This window comes from Thermobia domestica, chromosome 7, assembly GCF_964235325.1.
Source record: "Thermobia domestica chromosome 7, izTheDome1.hap1.1, whole genome shotgun sequence".
Lineage (NCBI taxonomy): Eukaryota > Metazoa > Arthropoda > Insecta > Zygentoma > Lepismatidae > Thermobia > Thermobia domestica.
Window position 1 is genome coordinate 39,980,408 of NC_137460.1, and position 13,665 is coordinate 39,994,072.

The 13,665-nt window shown below is 36.2% G+C and overlaps 1 long non-coding RNA gene across 6 annotated transcripts in view; it reads right to left on the reverse strand.

Annotated features, from left to right (window-relative positions):
- The window catches only part of LOC145690020 (uncharacterized), a 449,583-nt gene that overhangs the window by 240,809 nt on the left and 195,109 nt on the right, over positions 1 to 13,665 (reverse strand). For 4 of the 6 annotated variants that reach the window (XR_014132140.1, XR_014132139.1, XR_014132141.1 and 1 more), the window contains one exon: positions 5,076 to 5,121. This is a non-coding gene — a long non-coding RNA (uncharacterized LOC145690020). Of the gene's footprint in view, positions 1 to 5,075; positions 5,122 to 13,332; positions 13,433 to 13,665 lie in introns of all 6 variants that reach the window. The other 2 variants (XR_014132137.1, XR_014132138.1) reach the window with 1 other exon arrangement.

Sequence of the window (13,665 nt, forward strand, 5' to 3'; positions counted from 1 at the left end):
AAAGCGTTCTCAGACCTGCCATGCTGAGTAACGTTTTCCTCATTCACACCAAGCAAATGCCGGGATGGTACCTAATATAAACGTCCCAAGACCGCTTTTTTTTTCCCTTCCCCAATCCTTTCTTCCTTCCCTTTCCCCGGATAGTCAGATCGCTGAAAGACGTCATCCCACATGCGTAACGGGTTTACATGCCAAAAGCCCAGAAATAATTCCTAATCCTAACCACCTTACAACGCCGGGACTGGCTGTGTGGTCATATAATCCAGGAGGTAGAGACCTGCACGGGCCGGGCTTGGGCGGGCCGACTCTATTATTTCTTTGGCCGGGCCAGGCTTGGGCGGGCCGACACTGATTTCTCTTCAGGTCGGGCTGGGTTGGGGCCGATTAATTGCAATTCTTTAATAATTATTGACTTTCGTTAAACGATAATTAGAATAAAGGCAAAAGTTGAAGAAGTGTGCCCGTGAAAAATGTTACAAAATGAAACTTCGAAAATTTATCGGGCCCGGGCCGGGCATGGACCAAGAATTTTAAAAAATTTATCGGGCCCGGGCCGGGCATGGACCAAGAATTTTAAAAAATTTATCGGGCCGGGCTCCGGCCGATAATCTCCAAAACTTTTCGGGCCCGGGCTGGGCTGGACCTACGTATATTCGGGCTGGATTGGGCTCGAGCCGAAAAATTCGGCCCGTGCAGGTCTACCAGAAGGCAAGACAATGTGGTGAACGGCGTATATTATGAGAGCTGATCTTTTATGATGGTTTGTTCTCTAGATTAAGTGCACGGATTACAGTCCCTGTAATGGTTCGCAGCTCACGTTAATAGTATGTCTTGTCCTTTGTTGCCTAGATGTTGCATCAGGACGCAAAACAAATACCTTATATCGAATAATGTCAAGTCCGTCAAATTTGTCTCCTACTATTATGTTCATTCTACTGCCTCATAATCATTAACTAGCTCATATGACTCGTCCTCTCAACCTCACAGACCATACGGCGGGACATTAATACTCGAGATCATTTTATAGTTCTTGTTTCCAGCTTCTCAGATTTACTTAACACTATTGTGATTCATCTATTTACTGCAATCGACACTGATAAGTAGATTACTGTTGCCACTGCGTAGACTACAATTTGTAAGATAAGAATTTACACCTCTTACTACTGACTAGGTCAGTACCGGACTGGCTACGTTGGCTACTTGACGATCGCCAAGGGCCCGAGGCCCGAGGGGGCCGGCAGGGATCACGAGGCGCAGAACCTGCAGGCCTTGGTCAAATTTTCGAGATCGCAAATGCTTTCTTAAGTCTTCCTACCAAAAAGTTTGTGGAATCCTAAGTTTGTCTTTCCGAAAGAAGTGTTTCTCGGGCCCTCCTTGCTCATATCAGTACGGCCCCGTGAGCCAGTGAAACTTCGTACTTACCAAAGGCTCCCTCTAATCCATAACGACCACTTGCGCTTATTCGCTTTCACCTGTTATTTCATGCGTAGCAGTTTGCTGGTCAATAGGATAGTTTCCAAATGGCGTGGAGAGAGCATTACAAACCAAAGCCAGAATCTAATGAAAACTAGAGTGATAGGGAACTTGGGCCTGAAAGTGGAAATTAATCCGATACACAAACTGAATGTGAAAAAAATGAAAATGTGAACAATCAAAAGTGCTTTAAATGTCTATCATGTAAATTTTCTCTTCTGTTTCAGCTTTCGCAACGGAGTGATTTGTTTAATAATTTGTACACTGCTTTCAAATTTGTTCTTACCCTCCCATGTACTCAAGTCACATGTAAGAGAGCATTTTCTAAATTAAAAATTGTTAAAATTAGATTAAAATCTACGACAAGTCAAAACCCTTTGTGTCCTTTACGTTTTATGTTTACAGAAAAAGAGTTATTCCAGAATGGAGACAAAGAAAAAGTAATTTGATTTGATTGTCTCATCAAGTGAAAAACTGCGTAAAAACTGTCAAAGTAACTTCACGATTACGTTTGATTGTCTCAGTATTATTGTAACTATTTTGCGATCTGTTTTGTACTACATATTTATTCAATAGAGAAAATAAGATTTTGTCACCTATCATGTTCTGCAAGTGACGTCTTAAGTTTCTCTCTCTCTCTCTCTCTCTCTCTCTCTCTCTCTCTCTCTCTATATATATATATATATATATATATATATATATATATATATATATATATATATATATATATATATATATATATATATATATATATCAGGGACTTTAATGACCCGCACCAAGGGCCCTCAACTTGGCCAGTCTGACACTGACAAGGTGCACCGCTTCTCGTCATGAAGTTCATTGCGGCAGCCATCTCTGTAAACCGCAAAATGCCTTCGCAAATAAGCATAAAGATTCGCTGCTGAGATTCAAGACATGCTGCAGTAGAAGTCAACCAGTCTTGCAGTAGATTTCGACAGCAGAAACTTGTTCGTTTGTGAAGTCACTACCCTTTGCATTAAGTTTCATACCCAATGAAACTGCAAGTCTATTTTATTATGATCTCGATGCTGAAAAAAGACGTTAAACCCCCAAAACAACGTCCGAGTTTCATAGTGACTATATAGTTAGCAAACGCGACTGAGTTCGAATCCTGGTCTGAGCTCATGTGGTTTGGATCCCAATTTAAGCTGTAGACCCACGTCTCGTATACCTCAGTACTGAGAAGCAATGATAAATTTCGAATCAGCCAACCACGCAAAACACTGAACCAAAAGATACAAAAAATGATGAAGAATCTTAACTAAACTCTTTTTGAAAAAAAAAAAAAAAAAAAAAAACAGAACTGTATAATTACACGAATGAAGGTACATGGAAAAAAGGGCTCATTGCAATTTTTGCGCAAACGCCGATATGGACACCGCATGTTTGTGCTTCTACAAATATTGGAGGAATTTGTACTTTTGCAGTACAAATATTGGAAAAAAGTGACTCGTGCAGAGAAACTTACACAAGAAAAACAGCCATAACGTGGAAAGAAAGGGCCCATCAACATTTTAAATTGCTTCTCCTGAAAAAAATGTAAAATGTCGATTAGCCCCTTCTTTCCGTGTACCCTTCAAATACTTCGAATGTTTCAAATACTTAATAAAATAAACACAGTGTTTGCATAAACTTCTCATCAATAATTTTTAATACTTATTAAAGTGAACTAAGCTTACTCGAGCATCTGGTTTCATACAAATAAGTTCCAAAATATTTGGGTCATTCTATTTGAAATGGGACTTTTGATGTAACTGATATGCTGATAGGTAGGTAGAAATCAAAACACGTTGAAATTGTGTACGTACATACATTGCAAAGGTAACTTAAAATTAATAATGAACTCAGTAATATTTTTATAATTTTAAAATACTGATGTCGAAATAGGTGATATGTCACCACCGTGCGTTGTAACCACTTACAGTTTTACTTGAATGATTCGAAATTACTAATTCGATTCTTTTATTCGCCAAGTATTAGACGACTTTTTAAACGCATAAATATCAATGAGTAGATGGAAATAAATTTATAAGCTAAAGCTTTTTTTATGCTATTAAAAGTAGCATTCTTTTCTGTATCCAGTTTTTTTGTCACCTCCGTGCTAATGCATTTTAAAAAACATATGTGTCCGCCATATTTCTCAACTTCATTTTTGTCATAGTCTTCAGGACTTGTTAGTTTATGGAACTTTCCAAGGAAGGCGCCAGTTAAGCGAGGTAAGTTTGTTGGTGGTGATTGTTCCTTTTTATTTGTCTGAAATCGCACTTGTTATAATCTGGTTCAATACAAGCTCTCAACTCCGTTCGAAATTATAAGAAGGTATTTAAAGATGATAATTTAATTTAGTTGAATCATAATGTTACTTTTTAAGAATTAATGCTGAAAATAAGAGTAAACAGAATCTAACCTTAGGGGTATATCTTAATCGTGCCATAATGGCGGAATTTGTCACCTCCGTGCGCAAAAAGTAATGTCACCTCCGTTCATTATTGCGTACACGGAAGGGATGTGATCTGTAATATCTTCAAAATAGATAAAACTAATCGAAAAGTGGAAAAGCAGTATACCTGTATTAGACAAGAGTATTTTGCATGAGATACCGCTATCACGACTCATCTCTCTGCTGTTACTTTGCGAACATTTTATAGATACATTTATTTTCACGTTAAATAATGGCTGCAAAACGAAAGTACATAGGTGAGTCGTGATAACGGTATTTCATGCAAAATAATATTGTCTAGTACAATGAGTTTCCAATTTTTGATTAATTTTATCCATTTTGAAGATATTACACAAAATGTGCAAAATTAGCACAAGTTTAATTTCGTCACAATGAGGCCTCTTAACTAGCTATATTTTTAATGCGCACATCGTATTTCTTCTTCTTATAATAATAGACAATTATTAAGGAGAGCAAACATTAAACAAAATACTGTACTTCATTTGAATGCTAATATCAACAACTGAGTTCTGGATATTGGCAATCATTTATGCACATGTGTAATACTAATGTTATATTATGTAATACTACTTTTTTCGAAATTCGTTACAAATTTTTACTTTTCAATTGGAAAGAGATGGTCTTGTCACCTTCGTTCATGGGATGTCACATCCATGCTGGTATAAAGTCTTCCCCATTCAATTAGCTGTCACCTCCGTTCCGAGCATTTTTCAAATTTACCAATTTTTCTCAAAATATTGGTTCTCGTGTTGAACCACTGTATTGATGTTAATGTAAGTCATTGTAGCGAACAGAAAAAGAAAGAAAATAATGATTTTGAACAGTGTGAAAATTTCGTTTTTCAAACCCTCAAAAACCCCTTTTCAAATAGAATGACCCATTTGTAATATTTTCACACTGGAAAATGTATATCAGAACTCTTCGAAATACTTTGTACTAACATATTTTACACATAATACATTCATATATAACGTATAAAGTTACTCTAGTCTTGGTAAGTTCTTTACGTTAGATATTTCGTTGAATTACAGTAAACTTTTAAACATTTACCCAAATTAAAGGACAAGCCTACAAAAATTTAAGTTTACAATTATTTTTCAAAACTTTCGTGAGTACTTACCGTTTGTAAATTCATCGGGTTTTTACGGCCCACACACACATATAACCTGCAAGGATAAAAAAAAAAAAACAGTTTAATTTTCATATTCATAATTAATAGTTGAAAATACAGTACATAAGATATTCGGATTGGCAGTGGTCAGGCGGCGACCGCAGGGCAAACTCCGAACTACATGAGAAGCAGTAGAACGGCAGTACGCAGTGAACTGAGCAGATGGTGATAGTGTAAAATGTTGGCGCAAATTGTTGATGCTCGGTTATACGAGCGTTACAAAAATGGCAAAGTGTGTTGGGTGTTGCGAAGAACAGTGTCCGAAGTAATATATGTTCGTTTGAAATATTTAGTAACAATTTGGATGTTAGATGCAAAATACGAAATATGTATAGATCACTTACGTCATACATAGGGCAGTGGGATTACTTGATCTCCGACAGATTTTGGAAGTATAGACGAAGTAAAAAGAACAGTAGTTACACAGTTGAATGGAAAAGATAGTGACTTTTATTCTCGATTCACTGCTGTAAGCACACGTCAATATAATTTTGTGTCAGCTCCAATTCTAGCAATTTCAGTACCTCAGCCATTGCGATTAGGATATACAAAAATCCATATTGTATTTACAAATAAAATAAAATGGCCACGATCTAGAAGAAAAGGCTTGAACGAGATATGTTTTAGATGTAACGTAGTCGTACGTGTAAATCGTGAAGTCGCATAAGGGGGAGTTACTAGAACACCTCTTTTGTGACAAGCAAGAACCTTATTTATCAAGCAGTGCTATTCAAAAGTGATTGCAGTTACAGTCACCTACTTTAAGAAGTACAGCATTTTAATTGGCAAGAAATGCGCTACAATACTACTACTGACAAGTATTGTTGCCCACCAGACAAGACATACTCGTAGCGTCTCCATGCTTGGAAAAGCTTTTCTAGTCTTATCTACAAAATATTCTCGTTTCGTGTTATAAATTTATGCCGTGATTTTATTCATAAATTTCATTTACAAGTTACCAGAATTCTTCCGAGTCAGAAGAGGTCCAAAGGATAACAAGATTTAACCATTTTTTTATTGGAGTACATTGTGAAATTACTTTATTATGTTTAAACGTTGATAAATGTTTTATTATGTTTGTACAATCTCTTTATCAACTTATAGTGCACCATCACAAACACTATTATTTAATTGTTTCTGTTACCATTATAATATCATATTCATTTCAAGGACGTATTTACTAAAAATCACTTGCTTTCGTTTTTAATCCAATTACATTCTGATAATGAATTCTGGTCTTATTTGTTTCATAGATTTCAGTATATTTTTTTCAATATCTCCAATTACTTTCAACACAACTGCACAATTTTCATTTTGATTGTCCTTCAATTTAATTGGTCCACCATGATTCACCCACAAGTATGCAAAATTCATATCACATTTTAATTTCATAGCTTGGTCAAACTCTTGTGTAAGGAGTAAGGCATAATTTATATACACCACTTCACTAGACAAAAAATGCATTTAGATTTTTTTTTTTTTTTTTTTTAATCTGCACGCTCATCGCTTAATTTTTGTATAAGTTCGTAAACATCCTGTAATGACGGATACGCTGATGAAGGCTAGTACGACTCTCTTTCACGCGACTTTTGCATTGCTATGTTTTATTTTCCTATCTCATAAACTCCACACACTTTTGTTTAAGCTGACATTGTGAGTACATTTTATGCCTCAGAAATTAAGACAGTCACTACATTCAATTTTAGATGTTACATTCTGTCCAGATATGAGTTTCATATACAGACATGTTCAAATTATTAGACTCACACTCGAAAAATGCAAAGTCGATGTTGCAGTCCTAATTTCGGAGTTCTAGAACATGTAATTTAATGGTTAAACCACCAACATAAGGTCCTTCATTTGTTTACTGTACAGTTGAAGTGGTGATATCACCGTTGAACAGCAGATAGCATTAAAAAAGGGAGTTCTGAAAGTGGTATTTCAGTTGTAGACAGCTATTGTGGTTTCTATCCACAAGTTACAATCTGAAGTATTGTGGTTGCAGTCGTAAGCAGTTACCACATTAAAAGCGTTCAACGGTTCGAATGGCCAGTTTAAATTGATCGTGACGTATTTTGTGTACTAATCTTTTATTCTGTGAAGTCCTGTAATCGCAGCATAATGGGAAAAGCCAGAGACCTTTCTCCGCGTACAGTGGAAGTTGTCAAAACACTTCTGGAGGAAGGAAGATATACACAACGACAAACTACTAGTAGAGTTGGGGTAGGTCAAAAATGTGTGAGTAAAATCTCCGCTGCGATGAGCAAGAAGGAAATGTATCAGCAAAATAGGGTTGGGAAGTGTGAGTGAAAACCAAAGCTATCGCTAAGAGGTCTGGCTCTGGGAAACAGAAACGCAACTTCTAGAAACTTAAGCATAAAAATGGCTGAGTATAGTGCAGACATTCGGCCTGAAAGTATTCGAAGGATTCTTTGTGGTGAGGGAATAAAAGCACTCAGGCCAGGAAAGAAAGCAAAAATTACTCCAATCATGACAAAGAAGCGCCTCGAATGGATACGAGGCCTAAAATATTGGACTGCTGATGATTGGAGAATAGGTGTTTCAGTGATGAATCATGTGTCTTCGCGTCGACACATCCAGCATGTCCACAATATGTGCGACGTCGATCTGGGGAGGAATTCAAGTTGGAATGCCTTTAACAAACCGTGAAGCATCCTACTTCAGTCATGGTCTGGGGTGTGATCCCTGTCTTCAGGCCTGGAACACTATGTATAAAAGAGGGAACAATGAAGCACGACCAATATCTACAAGTTCTTCAAGAAGAACTGCTTCCCCAGACTGCACTCTGGTTTGGTGAAGCACACTTCATCTTTATGCATGATGGAGCCCCACACCACCGACGCAAAATTGTGACAAAATTCTTGGAGAACAACGAAATTAGTGTTCTTCCGTGGCCGGACAATAGTCCTGATATGAACCCCATTGAAAAGCCTTGGAGCTTCGTGAAGGAAAAGCTAAAGAAGAAGCATATTACAACCAAACATAATTTATCGATGAGATAATCAATTTGTGGTATCATGATGTTGAATTGAAATCAAAATGTGCTAAACTCGTATATAGCATGCCACAAAGGATAAAAGACTTAATAAAGAATAACGGATTTGATACGAAATATTAATCTTTGTGTGAGAGATTATTTTCTTGTAAGTATTCCATTTAATTTTTTGTTTCCAATTTAGATACACACACACAGTACAGTATTTATATTTGAATGTCATGTACGCATTTGTTTTATTGATATTGAAATGCATGTGCCATGACCGTAAGAAATTCGAACAGAGTTACAGGACAGTAATTTGAACTAAGTTCAAACACGTTTTCTGACGTAATATTGTAAGAACAGTAAAATATTCAGAAAATGAATGTTGAGTCTAATAATTTGAACATATCTGTACACTTCGCTCGAGGTTACCCACAAGATTCGATAAATTTCTTGTCTCATTTCGAATTTTAAAATTACATCTCATCTTGTTCTCGAAACAAAACATTTCTAGTCGCTACTACGCGTTATTATTAATACGTAAAGCAAGTATGAATTCCAAGCTACCTATAATAGAAGGAAAATTAAGTATCACTAAAACAATCAATTTGTGTAAAAAATCAACAATTGTTAACTTCTTGTGTCGGAGAATTCTTCGTAGCACTTAACTGTCTGACATTACCTTCTTTTCTTGTGTTCTTAAGGGATTCATAAACAAACACAGAAGAAATGGTTCACCAGAGTCACTTATCCTATTCCCAAAACAACAATAAACGTTCCCTCTTTTCAATTCAGCCTTTGCTAATCTCTTGAGGCCTAATTAAAACGTTTCTAAAGCTTTTTTTTTTTTTTCAGTTCTTGTGGGCACATTACCTCTCTGCAAATACCTATTAGCGCTGGCATTATGTCCATAGTTTCGATATTACTACAGCCAACGTGAATATCCACTCAGGATTTGATTTACTCACATTGTGGAGTTTCACAGGAAAGCATTTAGCTATTCATGTCCACGATGTACCGTGGCAGTTAACCAGAGGGAATCTCCATGCACACGAGCGAATTATAATAAACCCATTTATATCTGTCACTTATACATTGTTAAGAAAAGAAAAGCATCCGAAATTTGTCAATAAAGTACAAAATATTTAATTAATCAGCAAAATTTGTTTTGCCGCCTTTAAAATATACACCATTTGAACATATATAATAATGAATAACCCAATCATCAAAACATTTTTTGTAGTTATTTTCCGGAATAGCCTTTAGCTGATTCAGCGAATTTCGTTTGATGGAGTCAATTGAACCAATACATCCACGAAGTTGTAACTGGAATTTTGTTTGGAAACAGGAAAAGTCCGCTAGGGCCATATAAGGTAAATATGAACGTCAAGAACATTCGTTGAATTTTTCGCCAAAAATTCGGTCACAATAATTACTTTGTGTGATGGTGTGTTATCGTAGTTCCACAGTGCGGGTCTTTTGCGACGGATATTTTCACCTAAACGCATCATGATGTTCAAGTAGTATTTTTTGTTGACTGTTTGTTCCTCTGGCAGGAATTCTGAATGCACATCATCAAGGTTATCGAAAAAAGTGATAATTACCTTGATTTCGATTTTTTTTCTGGTTTTTGTTAATTTTTCTTTCTCCAATTAGGAGACTGTTGACTTACTTGCATGTCAAACTTGTCTCGTGTCCTGTAATAATGCGTTTTATTAACATATGATCCGATCTGGATTAATACTCATATCTTTGGCAATTCTTTTTTTTTTTTTTTAATTCAATTTTTTCGGGACAAGTCGAGCTAGCAAGACATGCGTCTCATGCTAAAATTATCAGTAAGAATGGCACGAACGGTTTCGTGTGAAATGTTCAGGTGCAGGGCCATCTTTCTCAAGCTAGTATGGCGATTTTTCAACACTATTTCTTTAACTTTGTTGATGTTTTAATCGGTCGAAGACGTTGAAGGACGACAAGAACAAGGCAATCTTCACACACTTCTTGGCCTTCTTTGAATGGTTTATACTACTCGTATGCTTGATTTTTGGATAAAATTGATTCACTATAAGTCTTTTTACATTTTCAACAATTCTACACATGAAATTCCGTTGGTAACACAGAATTTCAGACAGAGTCTTTGCTGAATATTTTTATTCACTGTAAAAATCGGAAGACACACTTGAAGTCGACTAACAAAACTACAAGATGTAAACAAACTAGTTGATCGATCGCACTCATATTTCACATTATAACTAGGTATAATGCTACCATATTACAGCAGTAAAAGAATTACCGAATACCGGTATTTTACGGAGGCTTTATAAATGAGAAATTCTGAATACTCTTTTTTAACAGTATGTATAGTCTACTAGAAAAAAAATGAATCAACGTATGCACAGTGGAGCCATTACAGCTATAATGACTATCGAGACCGGATGTTGAGCAAAATGTCTATCTTTTAATGTTAGAAATACCATAAGAATAAACGTATTTTTAATCATTTTGGGGGATCTTTACTTCAATTTCAGCAAAATTTGTTTTCGCTATTTTGCTGCATAATGCCTATTATTGCTTAACTGCCAAATATTGCCTATTCCTTGTATTTTCTTAAAATCAAGGGCTCCATTATATAATTACATAGCTAGATCTCTTGCTTCAATAAAGGCTTCTCAAAATTTCTCCAAGAAATAAATAGTACTGTCACGTATATTCCACATGAAGAAGTTTGGTTTGTATGGCGTGAATTTTATGAATTAATATTAAAACTGAAAGTAATAATAAACTTCTTCCAGTTCTGGTAGAAATCTATTATTAATTAGGATGCTTAATTAATTGCAGGAAACTACTTATTGCTATCTATTACTGCTTTCATTCAACGTTAAAATCGAAAATTCTTGATTTCTGCTACTTCCGATTTGAGGATTAAGAGAATCGATGGTACCTATTCATAGAATGCTAAATCAACACCGCCCCCCCAAAAAAAAACGCTTCTCACTATCTCTTATCGGACTTGCACTATAGTTCAGTATTGAAACCGGAAATTATAAAAGGTCAACCACTTCCGGTTTTAGTAGAGGGTTAAGAACGGAGATGCTTAATTGATTGCTCGGTCTATAGTTATCAAAGTGAAAACTGGAAGTGATTTATTTCTACCACTTCCGGTGGATGAATCACCTCTATCAACGGACTCGATTCCTAACTTTTGGACTCTCTACGTCATGGCCAAAATTGATGGTGACCCATCATGAAATTGAGATTTTATTTTTCTCAAGACCTACTCCCTAATAAACTGAAACTAAGTTTTGTCCAGGCCAAGTACAAGCTCCATCCCCAAGCTGTGAAAAGAATGCCGCCACAAGAAAAGTGAGTGCGCTATTGCGACTATGGTGATCGCAACGAGTCGTGAAGCTTGACCTAGATCTACCAATTGCAGCATCCGACAGAACACGAGGGTGTGGCCTGATCGTGAATCCACATCCATGAGATTTTGCCACTATCGTCTCTCGCGCTATACGGAGAACATCTGAGATTGTAGTGTTGTTGGATTATCTCTAAGTTCCGTTTTGCTGTTATTACTGTTGCTGTCGTTTCATATTTTTGCTGTCATTTTTGTTATCGTTTAATTCGAATACTTGTTATAGATCTTTAAATGCTGCTTTCTTGTCGCTTGTTTGTCATGTCTTCTAAGGTTGGCAACATTATTAGTACACTTGTGTTGTTTCATATTTTCTCAAGTGTACGTTCGGAAGGCCGCTCCACGAATCGTACCGAATTCTCCCGATGTATCACACGTGAAGCAAAGCAATTCTGTGATTGGTGTAGAGTCCATGAGTCGTCGCGGTCACCATAACTTGGGCTTAGATATATTGAAGACAACTGGACACGTACTCAAAGATAAAGACGTTTCAATGAATTTGATCTACACTAGGCTATAAATACGTCTAGTTATGTTACAAATAGTAGGTTCATAACTGTTAGAAGGAGACAAACACATACATTGAGACTCAGGCAGTATGTGGGGTGGCCTCATCCTATTGAAACTACAATTGTTGTATGTCAAGCCATCATCTTCGTGGTTCTGCTTCTAATAAAGTGTTATGTTCATGTAACGACCTGAAGTTACATTGTTGCCATTTTCCTCAGAAAAAAAGTATGGCCTAATCATACCATATGTCCAAATAGCACATCAGTCACTTTTGAGAAGTGGAATGGTCGCTTATGCAGTTTATGAAGATTAGTGTGCTTGTTTGCTGGAACTAAATGCAGAGTTCCTGGCGCGGGCTGAGCGTTGTAATTAATCCGCTTTTTGTAACTTCTGCACGATTATTCGTTTGTATGGATAGAATCCCAAACCAGCTCACTGTACAGTTGCCGAAATATAAATGACCGACTTATCAGCACTTAGGTCTCTTCCCGCTTTCCCTGATTCGAATTATCCATTTGAAAATCGTGTTCCACTGATGGCCGAGAATTGCAGAATTATTATTATTATTATTATAATTATTATTATTATTATTATTATTATTATTATTATTATTATTATTATTATTATTATTATTATTATTAAGGCGTTTCTGAATTCAAACACGCTCCTCGCGGGGAAAAAAATTCATAAGGTACCATCTCAAATGTTCTCACCAGCTAAGAGATCCAGTGCGAACGAAGCTGCATTAGCTGTTCTGTGAGCGTTGGTGATTGGTAGACTGATCTGATCACTACACAGTATATTTTACTCAAAACAGCAAAATTATTTCAATCGAATTTTTGAACACAGAAAACACTTGAGGCGGCCCGAGTTTTTTATTATTTAACTTTGATTAAAATAGTAGTATCCTAAAGGGAAAAGGGAATTACTTAGAAAGAATACTATTTCACAAGCCCCTCAAGTTACTGAGATGAAACTCGACGTGTAAGCCGATTGTTAAAAATAAGCGAACTCGTGTTTCATCTTTTATGAAAATACTACTTCTAGAGGGGTGGGGAGGCTTTCATAATATCCTGAATTCTAACTTTGTATTCATGAAGATTTTGCCTAACGATTTCAATGAATTCGTTTAATCCGTCGGTTTGGGGTGTGAGAAAACGTCTTTTTGATTTTCTGCAAAGTTATCTACAAGAGACAATTGTGTAAGCGTCTCCAGTGAAATCGAACTCACATCAACAAGCATCTTAAAAATAAAAGAAAAAAGTTCGTGTATACAATACCTCTCAAATATTTTCCATAAATTTTATTCTTCATATGTGAAGATTGTCCATCCCACTTGTATTGTACAGACAGCCCTGTTCGGTGCGAAGATATATGAGGCTAGAAAAGAGAGGTCATTGAGGAAAATCAAATTAAACACAAGTTATATGAAGCAGCCATTCTGGGAATATAGGAGAATTGTTTCGAACATTTTGATTGGTTACTCGTGTCTTTCAGTGTTTCTTATTGGTCATTATATTCTCGACTGAAGAATTGGTAGCATTCTTGTACAGCGTTTATTTACTTTTGAGAAAAATAAACTGTTACTGCTATACAGTATATCAGTATCTAAA